Source organism: Pseudorasbora parva, chromosome 1 (genome assembly GCF_024679245.1).
Source record: "Pseudorasbora parva isolate DD20220531a chromosome 1, ASM2467924v1, whole genome shotgun sequence".
In the NCBI taxonomy this organism is placed as follows: Eukaryota; Metazoa; Chordata; class Actinopteri; order Cypriniformes; family Gobionidae; genus Pseudorasbora; species Pseudorasbora parva.
This window is the reverse complement of record NC_090172.1, coordinates 2155001-2179452: the sequence shown is the minus strand read 5'-3', so window position 1 is coordinate 2179452 and position 24452 is coordinate 2155001. Positions and strand designations below refer to the sequence as shown.

At 39.0% G+C, this 24452-nt stretch overlaps 1 protein-coding gene and 1 long non-coding RNA gene across 3 annotated transcripts in view; one reads left to right on the top strand and one right to left on the bottom strand.

Moving 5' to 3' along the window:
* piezo1 (piezo type mechanosensitive ion channel component 1 (Er blood group)) overlaps nt 1-24452 on the top strand; it is a 202054-nt gene that overhangs the window by 57999 nt on the left and 119603 nt on the right.
* Nucleotides 586-16754, bottom strand: LOC137088449 (uncharacterized). 2 transcript variants are annotated; one of them, XR_010907558.1, is made up of 5 exons: nt 16127-16754; nt 15543-15603; nt 15300-15445; nt 8656-8890; nt 586-1965 (listed from the first exon to the last, which is right to left on the bottom strand). It is a non-coding gene; the product is annotated as an uncharacterized lncRNA (long non-coding RNA). The 2 variants fall into 2 exon arrangements; XR_010907559.1 differs by having other exon boundaries at nt 8656-8847.

Genomic DNA, 24452 nt, shown 5'->3' with positions numbered 1-24452 from the left:
CACCTATACGGGTTTATGTGGTTTATGAGGACACTTCAGCCCAAACCAGTTTTTTGGTGTATTACAGGGACACCCCTTTCCACTTGCTCTACAGTGATGTGGAGGGTATCAAAAATTTTGTTTTGAGCCAAACAACACAGATTTCTCTTCAGAATTTGTATACACACAACACAACTTATAATATTACCACCTGACAATATACATAATTATGAGGACACATAATTAAGTGTCTAAGCCCCGCCTATGACAAAAAACGAAATTATAAGGACAGTGGATACACAACACACATAAATGACATTAATGTGTATTAGAGGGACAAACATGAATTAATGGGACATTGCAATACACAAACACAAACGTGAAGGCATTGTGCATTAAAAGGACACACCTGATTTATGAGGACAAATGAATACAGTACTGAGACTGCAAACACATCCTCACCTGTGGCTCATACTCCAACACACAACCATTCTAAACTATGATATTCTGATATCTGAATATTCAACTATGTCTTTTACACTATACTGCTATTTGTGTGATCACATGACCTTTAAACAGACATGAGGACATACGACAGTGCACACCTTCAGAGAACAAGAAGTTTATTAGTGCTCGTTTACAACATTACAGCTGTTGCCCTGACAATATTACATAAATCACAAGATACTTAAAATCTCTCATAAACATAATTAACAAAAATTGCTGAAAATAAATGAAAGGGTCCCCCCTCATGTTTTTTTCTAAACCTGTATGAGTTTCTTTTTTTTTCTGCTGAACACAAAGGAAGATATTTTGAAGAATGTGGGTGAGCAGACGGGTGACGGTAGCCATGAGTTCAATAGCACAGAAAAAACATCCCTTTAAAGCTTTCAACAGAAGTTTAAGACATAGCCATACATTTGAACAAAACAGAATAAACAGCAGCGGCAACAGAAGAAAAAACAAACATGGGTAACACTTTATAATAACGTTCAGTTATAAGTTTAGATGATGAACTAAATCATTTACAAAACATAACTATACATTCATTAATGATTAATAAGTGATATGCTAACCATTAACAAATGTGCTGTTTATTATCAAAACAGATCAATAGTAGATGTTTGAGTTATTAGATGATGTACTATAATTAACACTTAAACATTATTGGAGTATTTATGTCAAACTTGTTTTAGTGTCATCTCAAACAATGGCTAATCTTGAACAAATGATGAACAGACTATTAGTAAATGATCAGTAATGTATTGATGAATCCAAGTTTTCAGCTGGTGTGTGTTCAACTGCACACACATGCTAAAGCAGCATCATTGAGAAGAGTTGTTCCAGTCAGGGGACTGCAGTGTGTTCTGAATCTCTGCAGTCCTCTGTGTGGGATCTGGGATAATGTGAAGCGGTTTAATGTCCTCTGACACACACATCAGGTGATGAGCAGAAGTGTCAGAGGTCGAACCCTCACCAGTCAGCACTTACACTAGTGTTCAACACCTACTACAGGTGATGTGGAACTCATTTACAACTCTTTCTGCATCCCCTAATCTAAAGTGTACACTACAATTGTATACACATCACTTGTATATGAATATATGGTATAGCATTCCACTAAAAATGAATGAATGTATTAACCAATAACTTATAAATTACTTATAACTGAATTAACAAAACAGTCATAAAATGTTAGCATACTACTTAGTCATTTATGAATGTCATGTTTTGTAAATGATTAGTTCATCATTATCTAATAACTTATAAGTGACTTATAACTGAACATTATTATAAAGTGTTACCAAACATTTAGCAAGTTTCATGTAAGCGATAATCCCTGATTCCTGACAAAGGCTCGCTGTTTTGCTGAAGCCGGACGCTCTGCAGTTTACCCGGTGAACTGTGCTCAGTTCTGCAGACTCCGCTGGAGGCCATATCTGCCGTTTTCTTCTTGCCTCGCCCCTTCAGAAGATTCAAGAATCCCTACAAAAGAGGAAAACAGATTCTTTAACCCATGGGGTGAAAACCACTTCCTTTTCTCCCAACTCGTCCCACTGTCCTCTCCCTCATCTTTAGTCTAGAACTGATTAATAATCGGAGACAAAAGTGATGGGCTGCTGTTTGTTAAATACTTGTGTTTGTTGTGTGTGTGTGTGTGTGGCCTACACCTGGGTTATGAGGACATGTGTTTTGTGAGGACACGTGATTTATGAGGACATTATCATAAGATGATGTTCCTGATGTTTGACTTGATTGAAGAACCTCAGTGTTGTGTGTGTGTGTGTGTGTGTGTGGCTTACACCTGGGTTATGAGGACACATGATTTATGAGGACATTATCATAAGATGATGTTCCTGATGTTTGACTTGACTGAAGAACCTCAGTGTTGTGTGTGTGTGTGTGTGTGGCTTACACCTGGGTTATGAGGACAGATGATTTATGAGTACATTCCCATAAGATGATGTTCCTGATGTTTGACCTGACTGAAGAACCTCAGTGTTGTGTGTGTGTGTGTGGCTTACACCTGGGTTAAGAGGACACATGATTTATAAGGATATTATCATAAGATGATGTTCCTGATGTTTGACCTGACTGAAGAACCTCAGTGTTGTGTGTGTGTGTGTGTGGCTTACACCTGGGTTATGAGGACACATGATTTATGAGGACATTATCATAAGATGATGTTCCTGATGTTTGACTTGACTGAAGAACCTCAGTGTTGTGTGTGTGTGTGGCTTACACCTGGGTTATGAGGACACATGATTTATGAGGACATTATCATAAGATGATGTTCCTGATGTTTGACCTGACTGAAGAACCTCAGTGTTGTGTGTATGTGTGTGTGTGTGTGTGACTTACACCTGGGTTATGAGGACACATGATTTATAAGGACATTCTCATAAGATGATGTTCCTGATGTTTGGCCTGACTGAAGAACCTCAGTGTTGTGTGTGTGTGTGTGGCTTACACCTGGGTTATGAGGACACGTGTTTTGTGAGGACATTATCATAAGATGATGTTCCTGATGTTTGACCTGACTGAAGAACCTCAGTGTTGTGTGTGTGTGTGTGGCTTACACCTGGGTTATGAGGACACATGATTTATAAGGACATTCTCATAAGATGATGTTCCTGATGTTTGACTTGACTGAAGAACCTCAGTTTTGTGTGTGTGTGTGTGTGGCTTACACCTGGGTTATAAGGACACATGATTTATGAGGACATTATCATAAGATGATGTTCCTGATGTTTTACTTGACTGAAGAACCTCAGTGTTGTGTGTGTGTGTGTGTGTGGCTTACACCTGGGTTATGAGGACACATGATTTGTGAGGACTACCTGATCATAACAGAAGTAGGTAGTAAAAGTTATAGTTAACCTCTAGTCTGTCTAACCCTAACCCTGATCATAACAGAAGTAGGTAGTAAAAGTTATAGTTTACCTCTAGTCTGTCTAACCCTAACCCTGATCATAACAGAAGTAGGTAGTAAAAGTTATAGTAGACCTCCAGTCTGGCTAACCCTAACCCTGATCATAACAGAAGTAGGTAGTAAAAGTTATAGTTAACCTCTAGTCTGTCTAACCCTAACCCTGATCATAACAGAAGTAGGTAGTAAAAGTTATAGTTAACCTCTAGTCTGGCTAACCCTAACCCTGATCATAACAGAAGTAGGTAGTAAAAGTTATAGTTAACCTCTAGTCTGGCTAACCCTAACCCTGATCATAACAGAAGTAGGTAGTAAAAGTTATAGTTAACCTCTAGTCTGGCTAACCCTAACCCTGATCATGACAGAAGTAGGTAGTAAAAGTTATAGTTAACCTCTAGTCTGGCTAACCCTGACCCTGATCATAACCAAAGTAGGTAGTAAAAGTTATAGTTTACCTCTAGTCTGGCTAACCCTGACCCTGATCATAACAGAAGTAGGTAGTAAAAGTTATAGTAGACCTATAGTCTGGCTAACCCTTACCCTGATCATAACAGAAGTAGGTAGTACAAATTATAGTTAACCTCTAGTCTGGCTAACCCTAACCCTGATCATAACCGAAGTAGGTAGTAAAAGTTATAGTTAACCTCTAGTCTGGCTAACCCTAACCCTGATCATAACAGAAGTAGGTAGTACAAATTATAGTTAACCTCTAGTCTGTCTAACCCTAACCCTGATCATAACAGAAGTAGGTAGTAAAAGTTATAGTTAACCTCTAGTCTGGCTAACCCTAACCCTGATCATAACAGAAGTAGGTAGTACAAATTATAGTTAACCTCTAGTCTGGCTAACCCTAACCCTGATCATAACAGAAGTAGGTAGTACAAATTATAGTTAACCTCTAGTCTGGCTAACCCTAACCCTAACCCTGATCATAACAGAAGTAGGTAGTAAAAGTTATAGTTAACCTCTAGTCTGGCTAACCCTGACCCTGATCATAACAGAAGTAGGTAGTAAAAGTTATCGTTAACCTATAGTCCGGCGGCCCGCCACATTCTAATCTGCCCCGATTTTACCAGATTTTAGTTTGACTGACAGATGCTTTGCCAAAGCAATTGAGTAAAACACAACTTCAAAGAAACTCAGAATGCTGAAAAAAATATGTTTGGTTTATTATGAAACTGATAATGAACCAAAAATTAAATTTTTTACATTGCTGAAATGAAATAAGTATTCTGTTTCTGCATATTTATGTAAAAGAGAAGCGCACACTTTGCTCATGCAAACAGCTTCTGATCTGGTGTTTTCAGCGTATCAGGTCACAGTAACACACACACACAACACTGAGGTTCTTCAGTCAAGTCAAACATCAGGAACATCATCTTATGATAATGTCCTCATAAATCATGTGTCCTCATAACCCAGGTGTAAGCCACACACACACACAACACTGAGGTTCTTCAGTCAAGTCAAACATCAGGAACATCATCTTATGATAATGTCCTCATAAATCATGTGCCCTCATAACCCAGGTGTAAGCCACACACACACACACATACACACACAACACTGAGGTTCTTCAGTCAAGTCAAACATCAGGAACATCATCTTATGATAATGTCCTTATAAATCATGTGTCCTCATAACCCAGGTGTAAGCCACACACACACAACACTGAGGTTCTTCAGTCAAGTCAAACATCAGGAACATCATCTTATGATAATGTCCTCATAAATCACGTGTCCTCATAACCCAGGTGTAAGCCACACACACACACAACACTGAGGTTCTTCAGTCAGGTCAAACATCAGGAACATCATCTTATGATAATGTCCTCATAAATCATGTGTCCTCATAACCCAGGTGTAAGTCACACACACACACATACACACAACACTGAGGTTCTTCAGTCAGGTCAAACATCAGGAACATCATCTTATGATAATGTCCTTATAAATCCTGTGTTCTCTTAACCCAGGTGTAAGCCACACACACACACAACACTGAGGTTCTTCAGTCAAGTAAAACATCAGGAACATCATCTTATGATAATGTCCTCATAAATCATGTGTCCTCATAACCCAGGTGTAAGCCACACACACACACAACACTGAGGTTCTTCAGTCAAGTCAAACATCAGGAACATCATCTTATGATAATGTCCTCATAAATCATGTGTCCTCATAACCCAGGTGTAAGTCACACACACACACACACAACACTGAGGTTCTTCAGTCAGGTCAAACATCAGGAACATCATCTTATGAGAATGTCCTTATAAATCATGTGTCCTCTTAACCCAGGTGTAAGCCACACACACACACACAACACTGAGGTTCTTCAGTCAGGTCAAACATCAGGAACATCATCTTATGAGAATGTCCTTATAAATCATGTGTCCTCATAACCCAGGTGTAAGCCACACACACACACACACACACACACACAACACTGAGGTTCTTCAGTCAGGTCAAACATCAGGAACATCATCTTATGAGAATGTCCTCACAAAACATGTGTCCTCTTAACCCAGGTGTAAGCCACACACACACACACACACACACACACACAACACTGAGGTTCTTCAGTCAAGTCAAACATCAGGAACATCATCTTATGAGAATGTCCTTATAAATCATGTGTCCTCTTAACCCAGGTGTAAGCCACACACACACACACAACACTGAGGTTCTTCAGTCAGGTCAAACATCAGGAACATCTTCTTATGATAATGTCCTCATAAATCATGTGTCCTCATAACCCAGGTGTAAGCCACACACACAATCACACAACACTGAGGTTCTTCAGTCAAGTCAAACATCAGGAACATCATCTTATGATAATGTCCTCACAAAACATGTGTCCTCTTAACCCAGGTGTAAGCCACACACACACACACACAACACTGAGGTTCTTCAGTCAGGTCAAACATCAGGAACATCATCTTATGAGAATGTCCTTATAAATCATGTGTCCTCACAACCCAGGTGTAAGCCACACACACACACACACAACACTGAGGTTCTTCAGTCAGGTCAAACATCAGGAACATCATCTTATGAGAATGTCCTTATAAATCATGTGTCCTCACAACCCATGTGTAAGCCACACACACACACACACCAGGGATGGAAATTAACTTTTTTGTCCACCGGCCACTGTGGCTGGTGGATTTCAAAATCTACCAGCCACTCAATGTTTTTACCAGCCACTTTCTTGTTTTTAACCGATAATGTGTAACTGCACGTGAAAAATTAATACTACAAGCTCTACAATACTTAAGCAGTTTATTTAATCTCAAATCTCAATTAAATGCTGACATTTTCTCTTATACACAAACAAATCATTAACTGATATACATTTTATTAAATGAGTAGGTCTCTGTGCGCTCTTTTTTTTTTTTTTTACCTGGATGTGGCATTTGGATGATTCTTTTATGGCTTCCAGTTTTAGGTTTTTAGTACCAACAATGAAACTACTAGTTTTGGCATCTCCTGAAGCGTGTTGACGACATACCGAGCAGAACATTGTCGGTAGGGATGCACCGAAATAAAAATTATTGGCTGAAACCGAAACACTAGAAATTAAGAAATTATGAAATTATGCCAATTATCCATTGCATTTATGGCTAATGCTATGACTGTGTAACTTTACTAAAAAATCAAGGCTTTACAATTCCATTAATTAATATTAAAGTTTCAAGTAATAAATCAATTACAAATTATGCAAATATTTATTTAGCACATTGCAACAACCAACAGTATAAAATAAAATTCAAACTAAAATGTGTTTTGTTCTTGACCTCACTTATGTGTACATTAAATAATAATGTATTGGCCTACTGGCCTGCAGAAAGGGTACAGAAATTGAATAAAGTAATCAAATGTAAAATAACTGCATATTTAACTGTTTAAATTAAAGATTAATCCTTATTAAACTTACGAAAGCTATTCAATCAAGAGCAGTGCGTGATGTCCTTTTCTTTGACATTAAACAGAGCAGTAAAGGCGACTTCCCCTTTAAGACCTAATAGAAGGATATGCTCGTCTTTCTCGACTCTATACAGTTCACTTAAGGTATATCCAGACTATGTCTGCTTGGATACTCATCAAGATGGACATGTTGACATACTTTTTGTGTGAGTTTGTCCGTTTAAGCGCAAGACTTGAAAAATAACTCAATATTTGCGCGCTGTGAGACGAGTGCGCGCTTTCGGATGATGCACAGTGACGGATCTTCTCTCAGCGTGCGCGAGTTCTTATTCGCGCCTTCTAGCACTACATCTGGGAAATGATGGCGAAAACGGCTGGTCATTTCTCTATGGGTCATTTTCGGACATACGGCCGCACTCGCATGCATTGAACAAAGTTTACAAAGAGGGGAAACAGTATGCTATTTTTATTTACCCGCCACGGTGGCCGGTAGGTGAAGCGAGTTTACCCGCCACAGCTCAAAATCACCCGCATTTGGCTGGTGGCGGGTGCTAATTTCCATCCCTGACACACACACAACACTGAAGTTCTTCAGTCAGGTCAAACATCAGGAACATCATCTTATGAGAATGTCCTTATAAATCATGTGTCCTCACAACCCAGGTGTAAGCCACACACACACACACACAACACTGAGGTTCTTCAGTCAAGTCAAACATCAGGAACATCATCTTATGAGAATGTCCTTATAAATCATGTGTCCTCATAACCCAGGTGTAAGCCACACACACACACAACACTGAGGTTCTTCAGTCAAGTCAAACATCAGGAACATCATCTTATGATAATGTCCTCATAAATCATGTGTCCTCATAACCCAGGTGTAAGCCACACACACACACACACACAACACTGAGGTTCTTCAGTCAAGTCAAACATCAGGAACATCATCTTATGAGAATGTCCTTATAAATCATGTGTCCTCACAACCCAGGTGTAAGCCACACACACACACACACAACACTGAGGTTCTTCAGTCAAGTCAGACATCAGGAACATCATCTTATGAGAATGTCCTTATAAATCATGTGTCCTCACAACCCAGGTGTAAGCCACACACACACACACAACACTGAGGTTCTTCAGTCAAGTCAGACATCAGGAGCATCTTCTTATGATAAGGTCCTCACAAAACGTGTAAGCCACACACACCTGGCATACTGTGATGCATTTAAAGTCAGGAACATAACCTTGGATAATATGAATCTTTAAAATAATCTTACAAATGCTAAATAGGTTATGTAAAGTTTACAGTACCGTGCATTTCCTTGGCCACTCAGAATCGCCGTAATTGTGTGATATCTTCACCAGGACAGATGCTCCTTACAGCAGATAGGCAAACGTGAAGTTTTTCTATCCACACGGATTGTCTTCATCCAGTTGTTTGGATTCATATGTTCAGAGATTACAAGTCATCCAAAGGGAACTGTCATCTCGGGCTGATCAACACTAAATAAATGACAATTCAACTTTCAATTAAGAATTCTTATTCCTGTTAGACACAAAAAAAGACAATATCAGTGATGAAAATCTAATATCATCAAATATATTCTTTGTGATCACCAGTCATTTAATAGTTTAATAGCGTTTGGTATTAAGATGTGTTTTGGACGATCGGATCAAAAGTGGATGATGCTCAACACAGGTGTAAATGGGGTTTAAAACATTTTGAGCTTGTCAACTTTCAACCACTTCCAGAAGTTGGAAAACTCATTCGACCAGATTGCTTTCGTAGTGTAACGTCTGTGTGGTTGAATGTGTTCGAACAGTCACAAAAGACCGCCTGCTCTCCGCTGAATGACCTAATGTGGAAACTAGAGATGCTTCGATACCAGTATCGGTATCAGCCCAAAATACCAGAGAAAGATGAAATAAATGCATCTAATTAACAGAATATTAAACAAAATTAAATATCCATACTATAGCTGCTGTGCACAAGCTGATGAGTGAAACACGCAGAGTGGATTGAGCTGACGTTTTTCACAGACATCGCTGAAAATGATGGCCCATAATTACACAGACTTCTGTTGCATGCACTTGACTGCTAACCCACTCACCAGGACACATTTGGATTAAAAATACATTGAATATGCAAATAAAAAAAGGTTGAAGGTTACATTACATTTTAATATAAGATGTAACATTTTTATTTGACATAAGAAGACACAGATATGACAGTTAATACGTTTAAAAATACTGTTCACCTCTGGCTTTATTGATCAGTTATTTTAGGGTTTTGATCTTCTCTTGAGTCTTTGACTAGGCTAGGCATTAAGGGTGTGAACCTACACTGGTCTCACGGTTCGGTTCGATTCGATTATGATTATCATGCCATCGATTCGGTTCGATAACACGATTCAGCACACTGCACTGACGATGCACTTCATCCTCATGTATATAATTTTGTCAGTCAGTTATATGACCTGAACCTTTTATTTTACCTGCTCAAAGAAAACACACTTCTTTAATGTATCAAACATGAAACAAAACGTAAAAACATAAAACGTTTTGTGACCAAATGTAAATAAATCGTTTTGATAAATCAGATATATCTAATCTGTAAAAATGCATGAAATGACCAGGTGTAAACAGGCCCTTTAAGAACTCGAACGTTGATATAATTAGATTTTTGGCTGAGCTGGGTCCACCTTGTCACTGACAGGCGTTAACAGCTCACGATGAAAATGGCTGACGGGGTTTCTCAAGTTAGTGGTATTACCCCATGCACATTTTATTTGTGCGTGACATAATTTACACACAGCACGTGTGTTCTCCAGGTCGTGCTTACCAGGTTGTTCAAAAAATCCGAAATGTGCCCAGATGTCTGCTTTTAAAATAGTTGGAGCATTTTTAACTACTCACACTCGTGTCTCGCCTCCCTCTGCCTTTGTATGCTACCGCGACAATGCACATACACGACAAATGATGGCAGAAAAGCGTCAGTACATTATAATAGGTTATGGTCTATTACTGAACTGATACCGAGTCGTCCTTGTCTGCATCGCGATGCATCAAAAAAACAAATAATTTCGACAGCCCAACTAGGCATGTTTCCTATTAATTGTCCTAGGAACCTCTAAGTTTATTTTAATTTTTGTGTATTTTGTATTACTCTATAATGTTGTAGTTGAAGGTTATTTAAAAATATACAAAACAGGCCAAAAGTTTGGACACATTACTATTTGTAATGTTTTTGAAAGAAGTTTCTTCTGCTCATCAAGCCTGCATTTATTTGATCAAAAATACAGAACAAAAATTAATATTGTGATATATTATTACAATTTAAAATATTTGTTTTTCAATGTATTCTACTTTAAATGATCATTTATTTCTGTGATCAAAGCTGATTTTTCAGGATGGTTCCTCCAGTCTTCAGTGATCATGATCCTTCAGAAATCATTCTCATATTCTGATTTATTATGAGTGTTGGAAACAGTTCTGCTCACTAATATATTTGATGAATAAAAGGTTCAAAAGAACTGCATTTATTCAAAATAAAAACATATTTTCAAATAATATAAATCTCCTTTACTATCACTTTTTATCAATTTAACACATCCTTGCTGAATAAAATTATTGATTTATTTAAAAAAAGAAATAAAAAAAAATGACTGACCAGTATTGTATACTGTTGTTACAAAATATTTCTATTTTTAAAACATTTGCTTCTTTTTTTTATTTTTATTTTTTTACTTTTTATTCATCAAAGTATTATAAAAACATATCACAGGTTATGAAATAATATTAGTGAGCAGAACTGTTTCCAACACTCATAATGAATCCTCATCTGAGAATGATTTCTGAAGGATCATGATCACTGAAGACTGGAGGAATGATCCGGAAAATACAGCTCTGATCACAGAAATAAATCATCATTTAAAGTAGAATAACAAGATAACAAGAGTATGAAAAACAAATATTTTAAATTGTAATAATATATCACAATATTAATTTTTTTCTGTATTTTTGATCAAATAAATGCAGGCTTGATGAGCAGAAGAAACTTCTTTCAAAAACATTACAAATAGTAATGTGTCCAAACTTTTGGCCTGTACTATATATATATATATATATATATTGAGCCCTGCAAATATAGGGAGTTACTTTCAAGTCCTGCCTCTTTTGTTATAAAATTAAGTTGTTATGGGGAAAAATAATGTCTAAAATAAAGTCTGGCCCCCAGGAATTTCAATGGGCCCACCCTGCATCTCAAAGCTGGAGCCGGGCCTGTGATACAGCAATAGCATGAACAGTGGAAGTAACTGTAGCTCCTATAATACAGTTTAACAGGCATAATTAGGCATGCAAATAACTGAAGGATATCTATTTGCTAAGCCAACTCAATTTGATTCATATTCTTTTGGTTTCTCTATTCATTATTTTTAAAAATGAAAAATGCAATGAAAATACAAGTTATTGGTACTATTGGTAAGTTGGAAGTTCGTTCAAAAAAAAAAGTCCATTAGAACAAAAGACCCGAAAAAGCCCATACATTTACTCACCCATACACCCTCCCTTTGAAGAAATCAGGACAGAAGTGGTTGAAAATGAATAAAAGAGACTGACTAAAACACCAAGTGTAAACGGGAATGTGTGTCCCTCATCTACTCGAGATCCGATCGACCAAAACGCATCTTAATACCAGGTGTAAATTAGGGATGCACAATTTATTGCCACCATATCGTTATCATCCAATAAATGGACATTATTAATGTTAACGTTATCAATCCGATATGAAAATTATGCCGATATATATAAGCTGATAGATCATGTAATTTTCCTTCAGCCGAGACACTTCAGATGCGCAGTATTCATCATGATGGTTTTGAATTGCTTGATATGATTGGAATCACTTTTTTTAAAATGTAATGTAAGGGGGGGCTTACATTAGCTTACATTGTTGCAGCCATTAAAATAGTTCAGTTTTGTTTTTAATGTCAAAGTAGTTATATTTTGTTTCGTTTCATGGTTAAGTTAATTTAGAAAAATGTTTAGAGCAATTTTTTGTTTGTTAAATTAAAGTTTACATTTTTTTAAGTGACGACCAAGTGGCCAGTGGCCAACAGTGAGTAAACCGCATGTTTAATCAATTTAGCCTCTCAAATCAACTATTGACTTGTCTTGCCTATAATAAAATCCATAGATTTAAAACACTTCAAGTATCACAATGTTAGTTAATTTAGCCTACTATAATATTACCTCCACATTAAAAAGGCATTTTTGACGAGCTGAGGCAGGCTGATGCTGCTCGCAACGGCACTCACAAACGAAACGAGCTAAACAATCTAAACAAATAAAAAAATAAAAGAACATGCAGTTTGTATTATACCTTACACCTCTGCAAAATGAATATAAATCAGATCTTAAATTCCCGCGGTATAGCCTATATTTAACGGAGTTCACAGCAACGAAAGCAAAAGATTCAAGATGCATTTTATTCAGCAGCTCAAAGACCGCAAAATGAAAGAGCGAAGCACTGGTAAGATCATTTATTAATTTTTATTGAAGATAATTGTGTTTTTGAGCATCTAAGACTTAGACTACGACCATTTGCGTTGGCTTGCTTTACTCATTTGCGGCGATGCGTGTTGCAGCTCCATCATATCTATCTGACTACAACCTATAGCCCATAACACGCTCTCACACACGTTTATTATTTAACCATTTGCCAGGAGTAAAATTTACACGTGGTTTAAGATACCTGGTCAGAGAAAATGAATGAAGGAATCATTTGTAAAAAGGCCCTAACTCTAGCTGCTGCTGAAGAAACGCGCGCTGCTGCTGGCGCTGGACTCTATAACCCTGAGCGAGCATGTCTTGACAGTCGAGTAAGCTATCATGGTCTCATGATGTTTCCACCAGTGCAGCACACCTCATTGTTCCTTTTAATTAATCAAATAAATATAAAACAAATGAGAAGCCTAAAAAGGTCCAAAGCCCGGCCCACATTTAGGTATGACGTGAAAATTAGCCCGAAGTCCGGCCCTAGGGGCGTAAAAAAGTCGGGCTCGGCTCTAGTGTGAATCGAGGTTCTATTGTTGAGCTGTACTGTATGTTCTGCTGTTTGCACAATAAAATAAAAACGTGAAAAAAGTATTTTTAACGGGTCACAGATACTCGTCGGTTGTATTTTTATGTAATGCTAAGTCAATATTATAATCTTATCAGTTAACTGTTAATAATCGATTAATAAGCATCGCTTGTCGGTCGGGAAAATTAACCGAAATGAGCATCCCTAGTAGAGAGGTTTATATAAAGGGGTTTGAGTGATCAATTATCAGTATTTACATTTCTCTCCGATATGGCAGGAAATTAATGTGGAGGATTTGAACTGTGAAGATGATTGACGGCAGTTTAAACGTTAAAGATAATAAAGTAGTATGTCCCAAAACTTGCATACTCTTCTGCTACACACTCAAAAGTATATACTTTTGTTCACAAAAAGAGTATACTTTTAGGACGTAGTATAAGTAGGCGAATTGGGACGCAACGTATGTCTTTTGGAATGAAAGTGCGCAGTGAACTGCCTTGAAACTCGAGCTGGCGCCGGCTGTTCTTCCCTGCCAAAAAACAGAATGGGTCACGTGACCTCCAGAGCTCTATAGGATGCGTTTGGTTGAGTTAATTAACGTTGGAGTAAAGCGCTTTATAGTACCGTTGATCATCTTTAGCTTCAGCACGTACTGCTCAAACAGTGATGCACAACATTAATAACTACTGGGACTGTCCTATACATAACATTACACTGAGAACACTCTTGTAATAAAATGCTGTTAATTCTTTGGGATTAGCTGTTGTGTTTCAGTGCGTTGTTGCAGAAGGGCAATTCTACAACAGGAGTTACACAGATTAGCATGTAACTTAGTCAAAGCTTCACTTGAGCATTTGCGTAATTTTTTGCAGATATAAGCAATATAGCGTGTTTCATTGAGTTAATAACCCGCAGCACATCATTGTACGAGTGATCATCTTAATCTTTAGCGCACGCTCTGTAGCAATGCACAACATTAATAACATATGATTGGGGTTGTCATATTACATTATAATAGTATACACTAATGTAATAAGTTGTAAAGTCTTCGGGTTTAGTTGTTGTGTTTCATAGGAAGAGCGCTATTCTGACTACATAACTTAGATCATCTGTGTGTGATTTTGTGCAAATATAAGTTGCAATACCATGTTGATTTTGTTCAAATATCTGCATTATCGTATACAGGATGTGTTCTGTTGAGTAAATAACCTGGTAGCAACGTGGAGACTTATCCATGGCACATGCATTTTGATTCTTTATAGCCTAAGTCATGCTGGCCAATGACTTGTTTGCATTATTTAGTTTTTTTTTTTTTTTTTTGCTAGGCAGTGGGTGTTTTTGATAACACTTTACAATGAGGTCTCATTTGTTAATGCATTAACTAACATGAACTAATATAAAGCAATAACCTTTGTTAATGGTAGTTATGTTGAATGAAAATGTTGAGATTAACATGAACTAAGGTTCATAAATCCTGTAGAAGCATTATTCATTCATTGGTGGATCATGTTAACTGATGATAATAAACTCAAACCTTATTGTACAATTTGTTTTATTATACAGAATTGGCCATAGGAGTGTAAAACTAATTTTAAAAGTTAAGGAATCTTACACTAGTACAAACTGTACTCCATATGTTTGATTTATGTTAAAGTGCTTGGGATATGGCTTTTTTTTTATGGTGAGCCTTTAGTTTTTGTAATCAGGTGCTCAAAGTATATAAAAATTTGTATTTAGGTATAGGTCAATATATTGGTTAACGGCTTTCTGATATAAATAATTATCATTATCGGGCAAAATGTTCATATCGGTGCATCCCTATTGTAAACAGGGCCATAATTACAAACTTACATACACATCAAACACTTACCAGAGGAGTTTTCCATCATAATGAAGCTCAAAGATGAACACTTTCAGAGCGTCATAAAGATATGTTCTTTGCCTCCGCTCTCATTCTTTGCTTATGAGTCTCGTCTGTATTCCAGCAGGAAATCTGCCTTCTCAAACTCAGTACAACTGAACAACAGAAGAAAAACATCACTGTAAACAACATATGTATCTGGCACAGCTTTATTAAACAAAATATTTTCACTTAAACTTAGCTCTATCAGACCATTCTCTCTTCTGAAGGGAAAACTGTACAGCCTCCTCCAGCGCATTATCTGATGTGTCTGCTGTCATAAAGAAAAACATCTATAATTATGACCATTGCATTTAATTTGACATTATTCAGCAAGATTGTTTTCATTATAAACATTAATACTTACAGTTCTATTGGTACAGAGTATATTTTATTACATTCAGGAGGAATAAAAGCATATATTGATTTCCTAGTTTCTTAAAAATGATAATAATAGTAACTTTAAACCGACCTAACATCAAACTACAGTACTATTTACAGTAGCATGTCAGGATACTTTATCCCCTTCACAGATTGTAGTCATGACAACGCATTGTTACGATGGCTAGACTGATGTATGTGCTCAAAATAAGTTATTTACAATTATATTGGAATCTAAAACAAGTTAAATATGACAAGCATCTCTGATTCTCTGGGATCAGAATGACTCTATGCTAGCCCCGTTAGCATCAGGTGCTAGTTGCTTTCTGACTGCAAAACGAGCAGATAATAGCTTATAAAACACACACAAACAAGCCAAAATGAGCCACAAGCGATTAAACAGCAGATTAACTTACCTTTCTTTTAATAGTTGCTTCAAACAGGTCCAAATCACAGAAGTTTTCTCAGGTGGTTTCAATCCGGTCCAAACAGGAAATTAACCGATTATATGATATTATAATATATTTAAGGATTACATTTCATCGAGGGATCACTCTACGTTAAAAAATATATTTGACAGTTCATCAATTGTAGACAATAATGCTTAAATAATGAGTAAATTACATAAATCCACTTGTATAAGGAAATTAGATGTACACACTGGGTCTGAGAAATTCCGACATTATGAGGACTTCAGGCGGTCAGCCAATCAGAAGCTCCGATTCCTTACACGAGAGTGAATATTTATGAGGGGTGCAGTACCGCAGACCCACGTCCAGGGGCGCTGTCTCGATACACAGCTGATACACAAAATCAGGTCTATGTGAATTATAAGGACTTTAGCTGAAATTCTGGATTTTAGCTCCCCCTATGTATAGAAACACTTCTACACTGTTAGAATTATGAGGACATCGGCCCTGTCCTCATAATTCAAAATGTCCTCATAATGTGGCGTGTATTCAGGTGAAATGTCCCCGTAATACACATAGGCGCACACACACACACACACACACACACACACACACACACACACACACACACACACACACACACACACACACACACACACACACACACACACACACACACACACACACACACACACACCCTTCTAATAATAACATAAAAGGTTGTTTTGCACCATTTCTTTGGCAAAGAATCTGTCAAAGGAACTTAAAATGAAAGCGCAATATGGTTTTGTGCTACAAAACACAGTGATTTAATTAAATAAGTGTATAGTGTGTTTGCACTGCGTGCTCACTTTGCTCAGTTCACAGTGAATGAATGCAGTGAACTCCATCTCTACATCTCTGCTGTGAGTTTAGTGTGTATTTGGCAACATAGCGGGCACCAGTTACGCATAACTTTCATATTTCCATAATTTCCATCATTTTTGTGGGCGGATGATTACTGCATTTGTAATGAGACATGTAAACCTGTTCCCACAGAAACGGTATTTTTCCGCTAAAATACACACTGAACATGTGTCGGGGCTCTTCATTATGAACCCTTAAAGGGTTAGTTCTCCCAAAAATGAAATGTCTGTCATTAACTCCTCCCCATAATGTCGCTCCACACCCGTAAGACCTCCGTTCATCTTCACACACAGTTTAAGATATTTTATATTTAGTCCGAGAGCGTATGCAAGTGTATGCACACTATACTGTCCATGTCCAGAAAGGGAATAAAAACATCATCACAGTATTCCATATGAGACATCAGTGGGTTAATTAGAGTCTCTTGAAGCATCCAAAATACATTTGGGTCCAAAAATAACAAAAACTACGACTTTATTCAGCATTGTCTTCTCTTCCGCGTTTGTGTTCAATCCTCAAATAAAGATTCAAACGGTTATGAATCAGTGAATCGATTCATGATTCGGATCGCGTGTCAAACTGCTGAAATCACGAGACATTGGCGATCCGAATCATGAATCGATTCGCTGATTCATAACCGTTTGAATCTTTATTTGAGGATTGAACACAAACCCAGAAGAGAAGCCAATGCTGAATAAAGTCGTAGTTTTTGTTATTTTTGGACCCAAATGTATTTTGGATGCTTCAAGAGACTCTAATTAACCCACTGATGTCTCATATGGACTACTGTGATGATGTTTTTATTCCCTTTCTGGACATGGACAATATAGTGTGCATACACTTGCATACGCTCTCGGACTAAATATAAAATATCTTAAACTGTGTGTGAAGATGAACGGAGGTCTTACGGGTGTGGAGCGACATTAGGGAGAGGAGTTAATGACAGACATTTCATTTTTGGCTGAACTAACCCTTTAAGGCTGATGCTTTGAGCTGTGGGAAACCCCGGCGTCTCATGTTTAAGGATTAGCTTCATTGTTTTGTCAGAAGTAAACAATCAGGTGGTGTTGAATTCCTGTAGGAATGATGGTCGGATAATCTGACACTGAGAGAATCATAGTAAAACGAACCCTGACGTTGAACAGCATTAATGCTTTTAATGAAAACCATCTTGTGTTTTCCGTACTGTGGATTAGCTGCACATTCTGTGGCCAGTCCTGAACAATCAGTCTTGGGAGAGGAAGAAAGCTGTAGGAAAATGTAGATCACATCAGGGTATATTTGGGTCAAACTCACATTCATACTCACAGTTTCCTCAGTTATTTCGGCTTAAAGCTTGTTAAGTTCAGAATAGCTCACTGACTTGGTTACCTTTGACCTTTTACCGTAATGACTGTCCATGACTTGTGTCTCAGACGGCCATAGATGGACAAAATACACGACTTAATAAAGTACTGCTGGTCAAATATTACTCCGCCACAAGTGAACGTTTTTACTTGAGTAAAAGTGCAGAAGTATTTGTTTTCAAAAGTACTTAAGTATCGCAGTGAAACGAGCGATCGCATGTAATCATATGCATATTAAAAATAACCTGATCATCCTCATTAAACAGCATATGAATCAAAACTGCCTAATGTTACTGAATGAGATGTGGACCCAGGATGAGCTCCAGGACTGTGTAAGCATTAGAGGTGTTGATGGACTCGATCTCCTCCATCTGTGTTTGATCGTCGCTCTGAATCTGATCTGGAGTCAGTCTTTCACAAAAATTAGATTTTCTCAGCTTTTTGTTCAAAATGTTGCTTTTGTTATGAAACCTACCCATATTCAAGTGTTGATAAAAAAGGAATGCATGAAGCTAGAATAAAACGATTTTTTTTATATATTTCTCTTTATTTTGATATATTGCATGCTCAGATATTCATTTAACAAAATATTCTATTGGCTATTAAATTTTGGTGAAAATTGTCAAAAACCCTGGCGGTGGCTGGCAACTTTTTTTTTTAAACGCTGGCGGGGAAAGAGTTAAAGTCATAAAATTACAGAAAAAATAATACTCAAGTAAAGGAGCACTTTTGATAGATACTGACCACTGCAGACCGGGAACAGCCCACAAGAGCTGCAGTTTTGGAGATGCTCTGACCCAGTCGTCTAGCCGTCACAATCTGGCCAAACTCGCTCAAATCCTTACGCTTGCCCATTTCTCCTGCTTCACACACATCAACTCTGAGGACAAAATGTTCACTTGCTGCCTAATATATCCCACCCACTAACAGGAGCCGTGATGAAGAGATCATCAGTGTTATTCACTTCACCTGTCAGTGGTCATAATGTTATGCCAGATTGGTGTATTTTTATTAAATTAAACTGCAGTGTTTATGTTTTCATAAATCACACATATTAATTTCATAATGTGTATGTGAGAACGGACAGAATCGCATACGCTGTCAGAAAAAAGGTGTCACTGGAGATATACCGAAAAGATACTAATATGTACCTTTAAAGGGGCGATGAAATGCTGTTTCATGCATACTGAGCTTTCCACTGTTAAAGACTTGGATTCCCATCCTAAACATAGACAAAGTTTCAAAAACTAATGTTGGACGTTTGATGGAGTATTTCTGTGTCAAAAATACTCCTTCCGGTTTCTCACAAGTTTCGGAGAGTTTTTTTCGAGTATGGGTCGGCTTGACGTTAATATAGTGGAAGGTCCTTGTATGGGCCGTACGGGCTCTTCTCCCGGTAGGGTGCGCGCGCGCGTGACTAGAGCGAGAGAGGAAATGCACGCCCATACACACTCTCAGCTGCAGATCCAGTCGTCCGTGAACACTTCTGTCGTTATAGTCCGCGCCGCGCTCCACTTTATTCCTATGGGTGACGTCGAGCGACTTCAACGCTTCTGCACAGCATTCTGGGAAGGCAGCGCTGCATCTGAACCGATTTGAACGCAGAAATGACGGGAAGCTTCACATCATCGCTTCAGTCGCGTCTCAAAGTGGATCTCCACGCCACTGCTGTCAGGACTTCACCAAATCATACCAAAGAAGTGTGTTTTTGACGGAGCGGTCCCAGCGATAAAGGTTCGGTCCTGCTTTGGAAGCAGCCGGTGAGTAAAACGGCTTCAAATGTCTGTGCTGTCGGCTATCGTCGCGTGAGGAAACATCAGTAAACGACACGATCGCGTGCTTCGTCATTCAAATGCGCTAACGGACTCCATTGCTGTTCTCTGTATAACGTTACACTAGTCTGACGTGCAAAACCGTTTTGCTTGCTACTGCTAAGGTTTAGTCTCATACAATAGTCCATAAACCGAATCATGTCCTCATAAACTGCGAGTAAACACACACAAATGTTGACAGGCCACTAAATACAGTCCATACCACAGAGACGGACGTCCTGCTGCTGCTGCTTCTCCTGTTCAGTTTATTTCAGCCTCCGGATCTGATTCTGGATCATTATCTGTATTAGCTGAGATAGCGATGGGCTTCTCCACGCTTGAGGACGTCACCGCTTTGCTCATTCGTCATTCTTTAGCTCCGCCCACACGATACGCCTCCAGCTGCTCGTTTTTTTCCGGAAAGACTCGGTACAGCCCATATTTCTTTTATAAATATAATAAAACTAAAGACTTTTACGGAGATATGAAGGATGCAATACTACTCTATAGGTACTCAAAACTGACATGAGATTGACTGAAAGGGAGTGCCCCCCCCCCCCCCCCCTTAAGGTACTAATACACACTCTTAAAGTACTGATATGTACCATTTAGGGGTGAGTAAGGTACAAAGATGTACCTTTTCACTTTTGTACCTTCGGGTATCGCCCCAGTGACAGCAATGTACCTTTTTTTCTGAGAGTGTACACTGTAAAAATAAATAACTAATAATGTCTCCAATTGAAAATCTAAATTTTTCAGTAGGCCGAAGTGAATTTTGTGAATTGCTGCAAATTTAAAGGGATACTTCACCGCTTTTTCATCCTAAACTATGTTATTATTCCCTGAACTAAAACGAGTTGATACACACCTCTCTCGTCTCAGTACGTGCACTTAATCGCTCTGACACGCGGTGACGATCTGATAGCATTTAGCTTAGCCCACTAAGCCCAGTTCATTCACTATGGTACCAAACAGAGATCAAGATAGAAGCCACCAAACACCTCCACGGTTTTCCTATTTAAATACAGTACAACCAAGTATAGTGACATAAAATAAAACCTTGCGCTTTTCTAAGGGGATTAAAAAGGAGAAATATAATGTATGGTGGAATAGCACTTCTGAGAGTACTTCGACTCAGCGCAGTAAAAAGTCCCGGCTGAACCCCACGTTTTATTTTGTCACCATACTAGGTCGTTCAACTACTCGTGTAACTGTATTTAAATAGGGGAAACGTGGAGGTGTTTGGTCTCTTCTAACTTGATCTCTGTTTGGTACCATAGTGAATGAACTGGGCTTAGTAGGCTAAGCTAAATGCTATCAGATTGTCACCGCGCGTCAGAGCGATTAAGTGCTCGTACTGAGACGAGAGAGGTGTGTATCAGCTCGGCTTAGTTAAGGGAATAACAGTTTAATATGAATAAGCGGTGAAGTACCCCTTTAATTCACAGAATCTCTATTTGGCCAACTGAAATATTTAGATGTGATCAGTCACTAGAAAATGTTCAATCGGAGACCTGATTTGTTTTTTCAGTGGCTAGCCGAGGCGAGTGAGGACACCTGCGTAAGAATGACCGCTCTGGACACACAGAGCTGTGTTTGTCTTTCCAATTTGTCTTGGCGTTTTCATTCCAGAGAGACTCAGTGAAAGGCCACTTCAGCCTTTGCCACGGATAGCTCCGCTGTTTACATCTGACCCGCTCCGCACTAGTGTGTGAAATCTGCAGGCCTTTATGAGATTTTCCACAGAACTAGAAGACTGTGATGTCTTGTGTTTTGACACGTGTAGCTCTGATTGTTTTAACAAGAATTGGAGCCCTAGAGCACTTGAGACCCCAAAACGGTGTAGAGTTACTGAGTTACTACGGAAAGAATAACAGTCTGCCTTACCAAGCCAAGCCGGAGGTTTTACACACCAGTGCTGGGATATTTTCAGCCTATTGTCCTGTTGTTATACACAGGTTTATCTCGGCGAATCACTGCCGTGTAATATTACCAAAGACAAGTAGATTTTCAGTGCTTTTCAAACTCTCGATTCATCTTCGTTTTCACACCTGGCTCATTTCTTTTCTAATATCAGGCATGTTTCCTCCCTTCGTTCTGTTCAACACAGCAATCGGCTCGGATCCGCACTAGGAATGAACATTTAGGCCGATGCCGATAACCGATAATTCTTTATATTTAAAGCAGATAACCGATATATCGGTCCATAAATGTAAATCCAACATTTTATATCATCTTTTGAGAGCCTGCACTGCAAAAAATGCATTTTTTACTTAGTATTTTTGTCGTTCTAGTCAATATTGCAACAACAAAAAATCACGTTAAGAAACATTTACTAGACAAGTAAAAGTTATGCTTTAATTTAATGTTTTCATATTATTTTTCTTACCCCATTGGCAGATTATTTCGCTTTTTTTAAGCAAAAACTCTCTTCATTTTGAGTTATTTTTCCCCCAAAACAAGACAATTACTTTTGCTTGTCTAGTAAATACTTCTTGTTTTAAGATTTTTAGTTAGAAACAAGACAAAGATAGTAAGTAAGAAAAGCATTTTTATGCAGTGTGATTACAAAAACACAAGTCTAACCATTACAAGCCATTACAATTGACCAATGCCCATAATTTAAACAAGTTAAAAAATGACATTTTTGACTGAAAAAACAAAACATTAACTGTAATTCTAATTATTTGAGCTCCTAGCATGACTCCTCATATTGTGTGTTTGTTGGAGAGATGTCTGCTATTTCTTTTTTAAGCATTAAGACTTAAATCTGATTTAAACTCATTTTAAAGGCTCAAAGTACTGTATAGAAAACATTATGGCCAAAAATACAGTTCATTTAGATCTAAATAGTCATCAAACCCTGGTGTCATTTGTTAAAAATCTGTTTGGCTAATATTTCATGAAATGTTATACTAGTTAATCAAAACAAACAAGATGACTCAAAAACGACTCTTCCCACGGGAAGCACAAGCTTCCTGCTCCTGCTGTTGAGGAAGTGAATGTTGGTGAGTCTCTGAAAGGTTTGGCAGTGGGAGGGCACATGGCCAACACACCCCGGGGAGCAGGACTCTTTCCGGGATGCTTTCCGGAACGCTTTCCGGGACGCTTTCCGGGGCGCTTCACGGGATGCTTTCCGGGACGCTTTCCGGGACGGTTTCCGGGACGCTTTCCGGGATGCTTTCCGGGACGGTTTCCGGGACGCTTCACGGGACGCTTTCCGGGACGCTTTCCGGGATGCTTTCCGGGACGGTTTCCGGGACGCTTCACGGGACGCTTTCCGGGGCGCTTCACGGGATGCTTTCCGGGACGCTTTCCGGGATGCTTTCCGGGACGCTTTCCGGGACGCTTTCCGGGACGCTTCACGGGACGCTTCCCGGGACGCTTCCCGGGACGCTTTCCGGGATCCTTTCCGGGGCGCTTCACGGGAGGCTTTCCGGGACGCTTTCCGGGGCGCTTTCCGGGGCGCTTCACGGGACGCTTTCCGGGGCGCTTTCCGGGATCCTTTCCGGGACGCTTTCCGGGGCGCTTCATGGGACGCTTTCCAGGATCCTTTCCGGGATCCTTTCCGGGACGCTTTCCGGGACGCTTTCTTTTACATCACGTGGATGGCCGGGTGTGTGTGTGTGGCTTACCTGGGGAACACATGGCCCCAGGATGCACTATGGGAAGAAGGCGAGCCGGCGGAGGCAGTGTGATGCTTTGGCCAATGTTCTGCTGGGAAACCTTGGGTCCTCCATCCATGTGGATGTTACTTTGACACGCTCCACCTACCTAAGCATTGCTGAGACCATGTTCAGCCTTTGATGGAAACGGTATTCTGGTGGCTGTGGCTCTTCCAGCAGGATAATGCTCCTGACACAAAGCACAAATGCTTCAGCAATGGTTTGAGGAGCACAACAACCAGTTTGAGGCGTCGACTCGGCCTCCAGATTCCCCAGATCTCAATCCAATCGAGCATCTGTGGGTTGAGCTGAACAAACAGCAGTTTTAAGCAGAATTATCGCGATTAGATATTTTTCCCAAATCGTTCAGCCGTGTGTTAGTGTGTGTACTGCAGTATAGTGTGTGTTGGGCATCTTGAAAGGGAACGGCAGTCTGATGTCTGTCTAGTAAAGCCTTTATTTTACAGGTTAGATAATGAGCAGGGCATGTCCGCCGGCGTACATTAGGTGTAACCGCAGACCTGCTGCTCTTTCAGACGGTTATTGTCCACTGTGCAGCTTCCCTTAGTAGTGCTTACTAAGGCACTGTTACTCCCATACCTGC